This window comes from Cherax quadricarinatus, chromosome 10, assembly GCF_038502225.1.
Source record: "Cherax quadricarinatus isolate ZL_2023a chromosome 10, ASM3850222v1, whole genome shotgun sequence".
Lineage (NCBI taxonomy): Eukaryota > Metazoa > Arthropoda > Malacostraca > Decapoda > Parastacidae > Cherax > Cherax quadricarinatus.
The window spans coordinates 19,752,847-19,766,633 of NC_091301.1; positions in this window are offsets into that span (position 1 = coordinate 19,752,847).

Sequence of the window (13,787 nt, forward strand, 5' to 3'; positions counted from 1 at the left end):
GAGAAAAAGTTAGCATATGAGAAGTTTTTACAGAGTAGAAATGATGCAAGGAGGGAAGAGTATATGGAGAAAAAGAGAGAGGTTAAGAGAGTGGTGAAGCAATGTAAAAAGAGAGCAAATGAGAGAGTGGGTGAGATGTTATCAACAAATTTTGTTGAAAAGAAGAAAAAGTTTTGGAGTGAGATTAACAAGTTAAGGAAGCCTAGAGAACAAATGGATTTGTCAGTTAAAAATAGGAGAGGAGAGTTATTAAATGGAGAGTTAGAGGTATTGGGAAGATGGAGGGAATATTTTGAGGAATTGTTAAATGTTGATGAAGATAGGGAAGCTGTGATTTCGTGTATAGGGCAAGGAGGAATAACATCTTGTAGGAGTGAGGAAGAGCCAGTTGTGAGTGTGGGGGAAGTTCTTGAGGCAGTAGGTAAAATGAAAGGGGGTAAGGCAGTAGGTAAAATGAAAGGGGGTAAGGCAGTAGGTAAAATGAAAGGGGGTAAGGTAGTCGGGATTGATGGGATAAAGATAGAAATGTTAAAAGCAGGTGGGGATATAGTTTTGGAGTGGTTGGTGCAATTATTTAATAAATGTATGGAAGAGGGTAAGGTACCTAGGGATTGGCAAAGAGCATGCATAGTTCCTTTGTATGAAGGCAAAGGGGACAAAAGAGAGTGCAAAAATTATAGGGGGATAAGTTTGTTGAGTGTACCTGGTAAAGTGTATGGTAGAGTTATTATTGAAAGAATTAAGAGTAAGACGGAGAATAGGATAGCAGATGAACAAAGAGGCTTTAGGAAAGGTCGGGGGGGGGGGGGTGTGGACCAGGTGTTTACAGTGAAACACATAAGTGAACAGTATTTAGTTAAGGCTAAAGAGGTCTTTGTGGCATTTTTGGATTTGGAAAAGGTGAATAACAGCGTGGATAGGGGGGCAATGTGGCAGATGTTGCAGGTGTATGGTGTAGGAGGTAGGTTACTGAAAGCAGTGAAGAGTTTTTACGAGGATAGTGAGGCTCAAGTTAGAGTATGTAGGAAAGAGGGAAATTATTTCCCAGTAAAAGTAGGCCTTAGATAAGGATGTGTGATGTAACCGTGGTTGTTTAATATATTTATAGATGGGGTTGTAAGAGAAGTAAATGCGAGGGTCTTGGCAAGAGGCGTGGAGTTAAAAGAAAAAGAATCACACATAAAGTGGGAGTTGTCACAGTTGCTCTTTGCTGATGACACTGTGCTCTTTGGAGATTCTGAAGAGAAGTTGCAGAGATTGGTGGATGAATTTGGTAGGGCATGCAAATGGAGAAAATTAAAAGTGAATACAGGAAAGAGTAAGGTTATGAGGATAACAAAAAGATTAGGTGATGAAAGATTGGATATCAGATTGGAGGGAGAGGGTATGGAGGAGGTGAATGTATTCAGATATTTGGGAGTGGACGTGTCAGTGGATGGGTCTATGAAAGATGAGGTGAATCATAGAATTGATGAGGGGAAAAGGATGAGTGGTGCACTTAGGAGTCTGTGGAGACAAAGAACTTTGTCCTTGGAGGCAAAGAGGGGAATGTATGAGAGTATAGTTTTACCAACGCTCTTATATGGGTGTGAAGCATGGGTGATGAATGTTGCAGCGAGGAGAAAGCTGGAGGCAGTGGAGATGTCATGTCTGAGGGCAATGTGTGGTGTGAATATAATGCAGAGAATTCGTAGTTTGGAAGTTAGGAGGAGGTGCGGGATTACCAAAACTGTTGTCCAGACGGCTGAGGAAAGGTTGTTGAGGTGGTTCGGACATGTAGAGATAATGGAGAGAAACAGAACGACTTCAAGAGTGTATCAGTCTGTAGTGGAAGGAAGGCGGGGTAGGGGTCGGCCTAGGAAGGGTTGGAGGGAGGGGGTAAAGGAGGTTTTGTGTGCGAGGGGCTTGGACTTCCAGCAGGCATGCATGAGCGTGTTTGATAGGAGTGAATGGAGACAAATGGTTTTTAATACTTGACGTGCTGTTGGAGTGTGAGCAAAATAACATTTATGAAGGGATTCAGGGAAACCGGTAGGCCGGACTTGAGTCCTGGAGATGGGAAGTACAGTGCCTGCACTCTGAAGGAGGGGTGTTAATGTTGCAGTTTAAAAACGGTAGTGTAAAGCACCCTTCTGGCAAGACAGTGATGGAGTGAATGATGGTGAAAGTTTTTCTTTTTCGGGCCACCCTGCCTTGGTGGGAATCGGCCAGTGTGATAATAATAAAAATAAATAAATAAATAAATATATATATTTATATATATATATATATATATATATATATATATATATATATATATATATCTATGTATGTATGTATGTATGTATGTATGTATGTATGTATGTATGTGTGTGTGTACATATATACACATGCTAGATAAGTCACGGGGTTGGAAATCTTAACTCCATCCCCCTTGGCTTGTCTTGCATTGTTAAGATCGCCTACCTGCGATTGTATTGCATATTTTGTAAGTTGCTATCATGTCTCGCCTTGTTCAACTTTCCAGTGTCATCAGGTTCACTTCCTATAGCCTCTCCTTACAGCTCATACTTCATAACTCTGAGACTAGTCTCGTTGCATACATCTGTACTTTTTCCAGTGTGTGTGCGTGGGTTTCAAGTTGGTGCTGTGTACTCTAAGAGAGCCCTCACATATGGTACAAAGAGGGCCTTGAATGACTTTGTCGAGATTTCTGAAGACAATTCTTAGATTTGCCAGATGAGTATCAGCTGCAAAAGTTATTCGACTGATGTGTGCCTCCAGCTATATGCTTAGTATTATGCTGACGTCTCCAGTCTCCGTCCCCCTAGTCTGTACTCTGCGACGGGTCTTCTTGTCCCTTTCTCAGTCTTCATAACCATGCATTTGCTGTTGTTTAATTCATGTATCCTCTTATCTGACCAATCTTGCAGCTTATCCAAATCTATTTGTAACCTTCCTTTGTTCCCATCGGTTATTCTCTCAATTAGTTTTATATCTTCAGCACAAAGAAATACATCTGACTCAGTCCCATCTGTATGTCATTCACAAATATCAGAAAGTGTACTGGTATTTGCAGAGCCCTGATTGTCACTCTGCCCCATTCTGACATCACTTCATGGACAATCAATCTTTCTCTTTCCTTCTACTAAGGTACTCTCTGATACACCAGTTCAAAGAGTACCTTATTCCTGCATTCGTTATTCCTGTGTACATTAGTCCTACGTACGTTATTTCTGCCTAGACTTCATAGTTTTGCCCTAGTCTCTTGTGAGGTACAGTCTCAAAGATCTTGCAGTCCAAGAATATACGAACTACCTATCGTTTCTGGCTCTACTGCTCTCTTCTCTGTTTTCAGCTGCCTTCACTTTCTATAGATTTCCAGACACTTGCGTTATTGTTTCTTCTCTGCATCTATGGTTGAATCAAGGGCTCTATTTTTGATATTCCCACCCTTCTGAATATGAATTTCTTATCTAGATTTTGGCATTTCCTAATTATGTACCACATCATCTTAATGGTGACTTTCCTTCCAGTTCCCTTTGTAACTGCAGTGCATTTAGAAAATTTTTCATCCCTGCAAGATTTCCACTTCTGAGGTCTAGTCCCACAAGCTTCACCTGCCTCTCTATCCTGTGTTTAGTTCCACAATAAATACAAAGATCAGTACTGTATTGTTGCAAGTGCATAGGGGGCTCTCATATTCTATTTCATTTACGTCAGATGTACCTAGAGTAAATACAAGATCTAATTTTGCTTTTCATCTCTCTCTCTCTCTCTCTCTCTCTCTCTCTCTCTCTCTCTCTCTCTCTCTCTCTCTCTCTCTCTCTCTCTCTCTCTCTCTCTCTCTCTCTCTCTCTCTCTCTTTTTCTCTCTCTCTCTTGTTTTGTCCTTATGCTGACGTAAAAAAGCTATACCCTGATTACCTTCATCATCCTAGCTACCCTTGTTTCCTGTCTCCCATGTATGTTCCAGTTCTTCCAATCAGTGTCTTTGTGGCTGAAATCATCCGTGATGGATAACTTATATTTAGCTAATTGAACTCCCCATGCTGCTTCTGGTCAAGTGGTAACTATTGCCCTGTTGTTCTCTTTATATTCTTGTATTGGTCTCCTGTTGCTTGGTGGTGGATTGTAAATCACTGCTACCATCACTCTGGATCCCCCAGCCTTGATTGTACTCCACTATATAATCAACATATACAACCGGCTCATATCTATTAATGTTTTCTTTGTCTCTGATTATTACCTAGTATCCTGATGGAAATATGATATCGGTTATCATTTCTGTTAGTTTCGTCTCTGTGATAGTGATGAAGTCTGGGGTTACCTCTGCGATTCATTCTATAAACTCTTCACTTTTGTTCATAAATCATTCCACATTTGTATACCACACTGAACTTTCTTTCCTTTACTATACTCTGGTTATTGTAGTCTAGTTTTTCTATTGGTTGAGCATCTGCCCAAAGTGGGGAAAGTAGGGCTGGGGTTGGTGTGTTCATCTCTACAGGCAGGAACTGTTGATAGGAGAGGAAAGGAAGAGGGAGTGATGATAAAGGGAAAAGAGTGTGAGGATAGTGTTATGAAAGGAAAGATGAGACTTTAAATGGGCCAACTATAAAAGGAGCAAGCAGTGAGTGGGCCTAGAGAAATTCTATGGGGCTGAGTGTTCCCTCCAACTGCCTCACTGTGTGTGTGTGTGTGTGTGTGTGTGTGTGTGTGGGCGGATGGGGGGCGGGTGTGTGCGTGTGGGTTCCCAACCATCAACCTCAATTCCCTTCACTGGTGTGTTGGTAGTGATCAGTGGACGGTGTGTTTCATGCACAGTTTCGATTATTGTGAAGCGCTTTGAACTGGTGTTTTGTAATTACCTGTCTCTATCTCTGTTTGAAATCATGTTCTGGGAAAAAAAGGTGAAGTTTAACCAAATATTTTCAAAATATTTTACTGATGCAATATAAACACACACACACACACACACACACACACACACACACACACACACACACACACGCCACTGTATACACACTGAGAAATACACGCCACTGTATACACACTGAGAAATACACGCCACTGTATATACACTGAGAAATACACGCCACTGTATACACACTGAGAAATACACGCCACTGTATACACACTGAGAAATACACGCCACTGTATACACACTGAGAAATACACGCCACTGTATACACACTGAGAAATACACGCCACTGTATACACACTGAGAAATACACGCCACTGTATATACACTGAGAAATACACGCCACTGTATACACACTGAGAAATACACGCCACTGTATACACACTGAGAAATACACGCCACTGTATATACACTGAGAAATACACGCCACTGTATACACACAGAGAAATACACGCCACTGTATACACACTGAGAAATATACGCCACTGTATACACACTGAGAAATACACGCCACTGTATACACACTGAGAAATACACGCCACTGTATACACACTGAGAAATACATGCCACTGTATACACACTGAGAAATACACGCCACTGTATACATACTGAGAAATACACGCCACTGTATACTCACTGAGAAATATACGCCACTGTATATACACTGAGAAATACACGCCACTGTATACACGCTGAGAAATACACGCCACTGTATACACACTGAGAAATACACGCCACTGTATACACACTGAGAAATACACGCCACTGTATACACACTGACAAATACACGCCACTGTATACACACTGAGAAATACACGCCACTGTATACACACTGAGAAATACACGCCACTGTATACACACTGAGAAATACACGCCACTGTATACACACTGAGAAATACACGCCACTGTATACACACTGAGAAATACACGCCACTGTATACACACTGACAAATACACGCCACTGTATACACACTGAGAAATACACGCCACTGTATGCACACTGAGAAATACACGCCACTGTACACACACTGAGAAATACACGCCACTGTATACACACTGAGAAATACACGCCACTGTATATACACTAAGAAATACACGCCACTGTGTACACACTGAGAAATACACGCCACTATATACACACTGACCAATACACGCCACTGTATACACACTGAGAAATACACGCCACTGTATACACACTGAGAAATACACGCCACTGTATACACACTGAGAAATACACGCCACTGTATACACACTGAGAAATACACGCCACTGTATACACACTGAGAAATACACGCCACTGTATATACACTGAGAAATACACGCCACTGTATACACACTGAGAAATACACGCCACTGTATACACACTGAGAAATACACGCCACTGTATACACACTGAGAAATACACGCCACTGTATACACACTGAGAAATACACGCCACTGTATACACACTGAGAAATACACGCCACTGTATACACTGAGAAATACACGCCACTGTATACACACTGAGAAATACATGCCACTGTATACACACTGACAAATACACGCCACTGTATACACATTGAGAAATACACGCCACTGTATACACACTGAGAAACATACACCTCTCATTATACACTAATAAATATACACTTCTCGGTGAATATACACTGAGAAATATATATTTCTCAGTAAATGTATATACAGTGAGAATTATCTCGCATATAAAGACTGAGAGATATACGCCTGACAATGTATATACACTGAGAAATATATACCAGTGTATGTATATACACTGAGAAATATATACCAGTGTATATATATACACTGAGAAGTATATACCAGTGTATATATATACACTAAGAAATACATACCAGTGTATATATATATATACACTGAGAAATATATACCAGTGCATATTATACACAAATATATACCAGTGTATATATATACACTGAGAAATATATACCAGTGTATATATGTACACAGAAATATATACCAGTGTATATATATACACTGAGAAATGTATACCAGTGTATATATATACACTGAGAAATGTATACCAGTGTATATATATACACTGAGAAATATATACCAGTGTATATATGTACACAGAAATATATACCAGTGTATATATATACACTGAGAAATATATACCAGTGTATATATATATACACTGAGAAATATATACCAGTGTATATATGTGCACTGAGAAATATGTACCAGTGTATATATATATATATACTGAGAAATATATACCAGTGTATATATATACACTGTAGCCAAGTGTTGAGGATTATCTTGAATGCTAATTATGTTGACCCAAGATAACAGAGATTACATTTTTGGTTGTAAATTATGTTTGTGGTAAGAAAACATCTTCACTGTATGTTTGTTTGTTTAAGATAATCTTTGTTTGTTTAAGATAATCTTTGTTTGTTTATGATTATCTTTGTTTGTTTAAGATATAATGTGTCTGGGATTGTTGGTGTTTGTTTAAGATTATTTGTAATTGTTAAGTGAAGCAAGACACACACACACACACACACACACACACACACACACACACACACACACACACACACACACACACACACACACATACACACATACACACACACACACACACACATATACACACTCTCTTGACACTCTACGACCCGACCCCTGCAACCACAAATAGGTGAGTACACACACATACACAGTATATATATATATATATATATATATATATATATATATATATATATATATATATATATATATATATATATATATATATATATATATATATATATATATATATAGGTAGTAGGTTGGTAGACAGCAACCGCCCAGGGAGGTACTACCGTCCTGCCAAGTGAGTGTAAAACGAAAGCCTGTAATTGTTTTACATGATGGTAGGATTGCTGGTGTCCTTTTTTCTGTCTCATGAACATGCAAGATTTCAGGTACGTCTTGCTACTTCTACTTACACTTAGGTCACACTACACATACATGTACAAGCACATATATACACACCCCTCTGGGTTTTCTTCTATTTTCTTTCTAGTTCTTATTCTTGTTTATTTCCTCTTATCTCCATGGGGAAGTGGAACAGAATTCTTCCTCCGTAAGCCATGCGTGTTGTAAGAGGCAACTAAAATGCCGGGAGCAAGGGGCTAGTAACCTCTTCTCCTGTATATATTACTAAATGTAAAAGGAGAAACTTTCGTTTTTCCTTTTGGGCCACCCCGCCTCGGTGGGATACGGCCGGTGTGTTGAAAGAATTGATATATATATATATATATATATATATATATATATATATATATATATATATATATATATATATATATATATATATATATATATATGCCAAATAGGTAAAACTGATCAATTAGCAAGAATTCATTTATTGTAAATTCATCTAAAATATATTTAGTTGGATTAGACTAAATTAAATTGCGCTTGTTATAATATGGTTAGGTAAGTTTTCTAAGGTTATTTTGGTAAAAAATTATTAATTTTTACAATAACATAAATGAAAAAATATATCTTTAAACGTAAAAAAAATTATAGAAATGACTTAATTTTAAATGAGTTCTTGCTAATTGACCAGTTTTATCTATTCGCCACGACATATATATATTAATGCATCCACAACTCGTTTTAAGGAAATAACAATACTACGATTAGCCGGGGATCAACCCCCCCCCCCCCTGGTATTTCAGCACGCCTCCTGAAAAGCCAGCCAAAATTCCCAGACGCTTTAGTCCACTTGGCCATGAATATTTCAAACATCAGGTGGCTAGTACCACTGTACATGTCACCACTGATGCCCGCACACACGTGGCCGTGGAAGCTACAGACTACTAGGACTACCACGAATATCAGTCTACAACAAGTACTACACATATTAATACATTCACGAGTGGTTTTAAGCAAATAGCAATTCTAATATAGCATAGCAACAATATTAATATAGAGTAGCAACAATGCTTATAGTGTAGCAACAATACTTATAAAGTGTAGCAACAATGCTAATATAGTATAACAACATCTTGTAGGAGTGAGGAAGAGCCAGTTGTGAGTGTGGGGGAAGTGCGTGAGGCAGTAGGTAGAATGAAACGGGGTAAAGCAACTGGGATTGATGGGATATAGAAATATTAAAAGCAAGTGGTGATATAGTTTTGGAGTGGTTAGTGATTTTATTTAATAACTGTATGGAAGTGTATGGTGTAGTTATTATTGAAATAATTAAGAGTAAGACGGAGAGCAGGATAGCAGATGAGCAAGGAGGATTTTGGAAGGGTAGGGGGGTGTGTAGACCAAGTGTTTACAGTGAAACATATAGGTGAACAGTATTTAGACAAGGTTAAAGAAGTTTTTGTGGCATTTATGGATTTGGAAAAGGCATATGACAGGATGGACAGGAGAATACTGGGGCAGATGTTGTATATGTATGGTATAGCAGGTAGGTTACTGAAAGCAGTGAAGAGTTTTTACGAGGATAGTGAGGCTCAGGTTAGAGTATGTAGGAGAGAGGGAGATTATTTCCCAGTAAAAATAGGCCTTAGACAGGGATGTGTGATGTCACCATGGTTGTTCAGTATATTTATAGATGGGGTTGTAAGAAAAGTGAACGTTTGGTTGTTGGCAGGAGATGATAAAGAATCTAACACAAAGTAGGAATTGTCACAGTTGCTCTTTGCTGATGATGCTGTGCTTTTGGAAGATTCTGAAGAGATGTTGCAAAGATTGGTGGATAAGGTTGGCATGGTATGTAAAAGAAGGAAATTAAAAGTGAATGTAGGAAATAATAAGTGACGAGGAAAAAAATAGGTAACAAAAAATTGAATGTCATATTGGAGGGAGAGAATATGGAGGAGGTGATTATTATTATTATTATAATCAAGGGGGAAGCGCTAAACCCGGAGGATTATACAGCATGGAGGAGGTGAATGTATTCAGATATTTGGGAATGGACATGTCCGCAGATGTGTCTATGAAAGACGAGGTGAATCATAGAATTGATGAGGGGTAAAAGGTAAGTGGTGCAAAGAGGAGTCTGTGGAGACAAAGAACAATATCCATGGAGGCAAAGAGGGGAACATATGAGAGTATAGTTATACCAACGCTCTTATATGGGTGTGAAGCATGAGTGGTGAATGTTGTAACAAGGAGAAGGCTGGAGGCAGTGGAAATGTCACTTCCGAGGGCAATTTGTGGTGTGAATAAAATGCAGAAAATTCATAGTTTGGAAATTAAGAGGAGGTGCAAGATTTCCAAAACTGTTATCCAGAGGGATGAGGAGGGGTTATTGAGGTGGTTTGGACATGTACAGAGAATGGAATAAAATAGAATGACTTTGAGAGTGTATAAATCTGTAGTAGAAGGAAGGCGGGGTGGGGGTTGGCCTAGGAAAGGCTGGAGGGAGGGGGTAAAGGAGGTTTTGTGTGTCAGGGGCTTGGACTTCTAGCAAGCATGCGTGAGCGTGTTAGATAAGAGCAAATGGAGACATAAATGTTTTTTAGGACTTGATGTGCTGTTGGAGTAAAGCAAGGTAACATTTATGAAGGGATTCAATGAAACCAGCAGACCGGACTTGAATCCTGAAGATGAGAAGTACAATGTCTGTACTCTGAAGGAGGGGTGTTAATGTTGCAGTTTTATAATTGTAGTGTAAGCTTGCCTCTGACAAGACAGTGATGGAGTGAATGATGGTGAAAGTTTTTCTTTCTCGGGTCACCCTGCCTTGGTGGGAAACGGCCGATGTGTTAATAAAAAATAAAATAATATTAATATAGCGTAGCAACAATACTAACATAATCTTTCAAGCGAGCAGCTGGTACTGACACAGAGCAAGAGGCTCTTGTGTTATTGTATGCACTTGAAGAAGTTCCACAGCCTGGCTAACATTCTGTAACAATCTCAGTGAATCCTGCAATGTGTAGAGTGTGTCAGGCTGGTGCAAAGTGTGTCAGGCTGGTGTAGAGTGTGTCAGGCTGGTGCAAAGTGTGTCAGGCTGGTGTAGAGTGTGTCAGGCTGGTGTAGAGTGTGTCAGGCTGGTGCAGAGTGTGTCAGGCTGGTGCAGAGTGAGTGTGTCAGGCTGGTGCAGAGTGTGTCAGGCTGGTGCAAAGTGAGTGCGTCAGGCTGGTGCAGAGTGAGTGTGTCAGGCTGGTGCTGAGTGTGTCAGGCTGGTGCAAAGTGAGTGCGTCAGGCTGGTGCAGAGTGAGTGCGTCAGGCTGGTGCAGAGTGTGTCAGGCTGGTGCAAAGTGTGTCAGGCTGGTGCAAAGTGTGTCAGGCTGGTGCAGAGTGAGTGTGTCAGGCTGGTGCAGAGTGTGTCAGGCTGGTGCAGAGTGAGTGTGTCAGGCTGGTGCAGAGTGTGTCAGGCTGGTGCAAAGTGAGTGCGTCAGGCTGGTGCAGAGTGAGTGTGTCAGGCTGGTGCAGAGTGTGTCAGGCTGGTGCAAAGTGAGTGCGTCAGGCTGGTGCAAAGTGTGTCAGGCTGGTGCAGAGTGAGTGCGTCAGGCTGGTGCAGAGTGTGTCAGGCTGGTGCAAAGTGAGTGCGTCAGGCTGGTGCAAAGTGTGTCAGGCTGGTGCAGAGTGAGTGTGTCAGGCTGGTGCAGAGTGTGTCAGGCTGGTGCAGAGTGAGTGTGTCAGGCTGGTGCAGAGTGTGTCAGGCTGGTGCAAACTGAGTGCGTCAGGCTGGTGCAAAGTGTGTCAGGCTGGTGCAAAGTGTGTCAGGCTGGTGCAGAGTGAGTGTGTCAGGCTGGTGCAGAGTGTGTCAGGCTGGTGCAAAGTGAGTGCGTCAGGCTGGTGCAAAGTGTGTCAGGCTGGTGCAGAGTGAGTGTGTCAGGCTGGTGCAGAGTGTGTCAGGCTGGTGCAAAGTGAGTGCGTCAGGCTGGTGCAAAGTGTGTCAGGCTGGTGCAGAGTGAGTGGGTCAGGCTGGTGCAGAGTGTGTCAGGCTGGTGCAAAGTGAGTGCGTCAGGCTGGTGCAAAGTGTGTCAGGCTGGTGCAGAGTGAGTGTGTCAGGCTGGTGCAGAGTGTGTCAGGCTGGTGCAGAGTGAGTGTGTCAGGCTGGTGCAGAGTGTGTCAGGCTGGTGCAAACTGAGTGCGTCAGGCTGGTGCAAAGTGTGTCAGGCTGGTGCAAAGTGTGTCAGGCTGGTGCAGAGTGAGTGTGTCAGGCTGGTGCAGAGTGTGTCAGGCTGGTGCAAAGTGAGTGCGTCAGGCTGGTGCAAAGTGTGTCAGGCCGGTGCAGAGTGAGTGTGTCAGGCTGGTGCAGAGTGTGTCAGGCTGGTGCAAAGTGAGTGCGTCAGGCTGGTGCAAAGTGTGTCAGGCTGGTGCAGAGTGAGTGCGTCAGGCTGGTGCAGAGTGTGTCAGGCTAGTGCAAAGTGTGTCAGGCTGGTGCAAAGTGAGTGCGTCAGGCTGGTGTAAAGTGTGTCAGGCTGGTGCAGGGTGAGTGTGTCAGGCTGGTGCAGAGTGTGTCAGGCTGGTGCAGAGTGAATGCGTCAGGCTGGTGCAGAGTGTGTCAGGCTGGTGCAGAGTGAATGCGTCAGGCTGGTGCAGAGTGTGTCAGGCTGGTGCAGAGTGAATGCGTCAGGCTGGTGCAGAGTGTGTGTCAGGCTGGTGCAGAGTGAATGCGTCAGGCTGGTGCAGAGTGTGTCAGGCTGGTGCAGAGTGAATGCGTCAGGCTGGTGCAGAGTGTGTCAGGCTGGTGCAGAGTGAGTGCGTCAGGCTTGTGCAGAGTGAGTGTGTCAGGCTGGTGCAGAGTGCGTCAGGCTGGTGCAGAGTGTGTCAGGCTGGTGCAGAGTGAATGCGTCAGGCTGGTGCAGAGTGAGTGCGTCAGGCTGGTGCAGAGTGTGTCAGTCCGGTGGTGCAGAGTGCGTCAGGCCGGTGCAGAGTGCGTCAGTTCGGTGGTGCAGAGTGCGTCAGGCCGGTTGTGCAGAGTGCGTCAGGCCGGTGGTGCAGAGTGCGTCAGGCTGGTGCAGAGTGCGTCAGGCCGGTGGTGCAGGGTAGGTCAGGCCGGTGGCGCAGAGTGCGTCTGGCCGGTGGTGCAGAGTGTGTCAGGCAGGTGCAGAGTGCGTCAGGCCGGAGCAGAGTGCGTCAGGCTGGGGCAGACTGCGTCAGGCCGGTAGTGCAGAGTAGGTCAGGTCGGTGGTGCAGAGTGCATCAGGCCGGTGGTGCAGTGTAGGTCAGATCGGCGGAGCAGAGTGCGTCTGACCGGTGGTGCAGAGTGCGTCAGGCCGGTGGTGCAGAGTGCGTCAGGCCGGTGGTGCAGAGTAGGTCAGGCCGGTGGTGCAGAGTGCGTCTGGCCGGTGGCGCAGAGTGCGTCAGGCCGGTGCAGAGTGTGTCAGGCTGGTGCAGAGTGCGTTAGACCGGTGGTGGAGAGTGGGTCAGGCCAGTGGTGCAGAGTGCGTCTGGCCGGTGGTACAGAGTGCATCAGGCCGGTGCAGAGTGTGTCAGGCTGGTGCAGAGTGCGTCAGGCCGGTGGTGCAGAGTGCGTCAGGCCGGTGCAGAGTGTGTCAGGCTGGTGCAGAGTGCGTCAGGCCGGTGGTGGAGAGTGGGTCAGACCGGTGGTGCAGAGTGCGTCTGGCCGGTGGTACAGAGTGCGTCAGGCTGTTGATGCAGAGTGCGTTACGCCGGTGCAGAGTGTCAGGCTGATGCAGAGTGCGTCAGGCCGGTGGTGCAGAGTGCGTCAGGCCTGAGTGATCTAGCCTGAGTGATCTTGCCAATCAACAATAACCTCATATTCTTCCAACAGCGGAGCAACGCCAAACCCGCAGGGAAGAGGGTCGCTATACTGCCCTTCGGGGCATGGTAGGCGTTCAGGCTGCCTCAACAGCGGGAAGGCGCCTCCCACGTGGGAGGAACACAACGGTAGACGCGCTTGGAAACCCGAAGTACTCATGTCGTCTTTAACTCGCTAT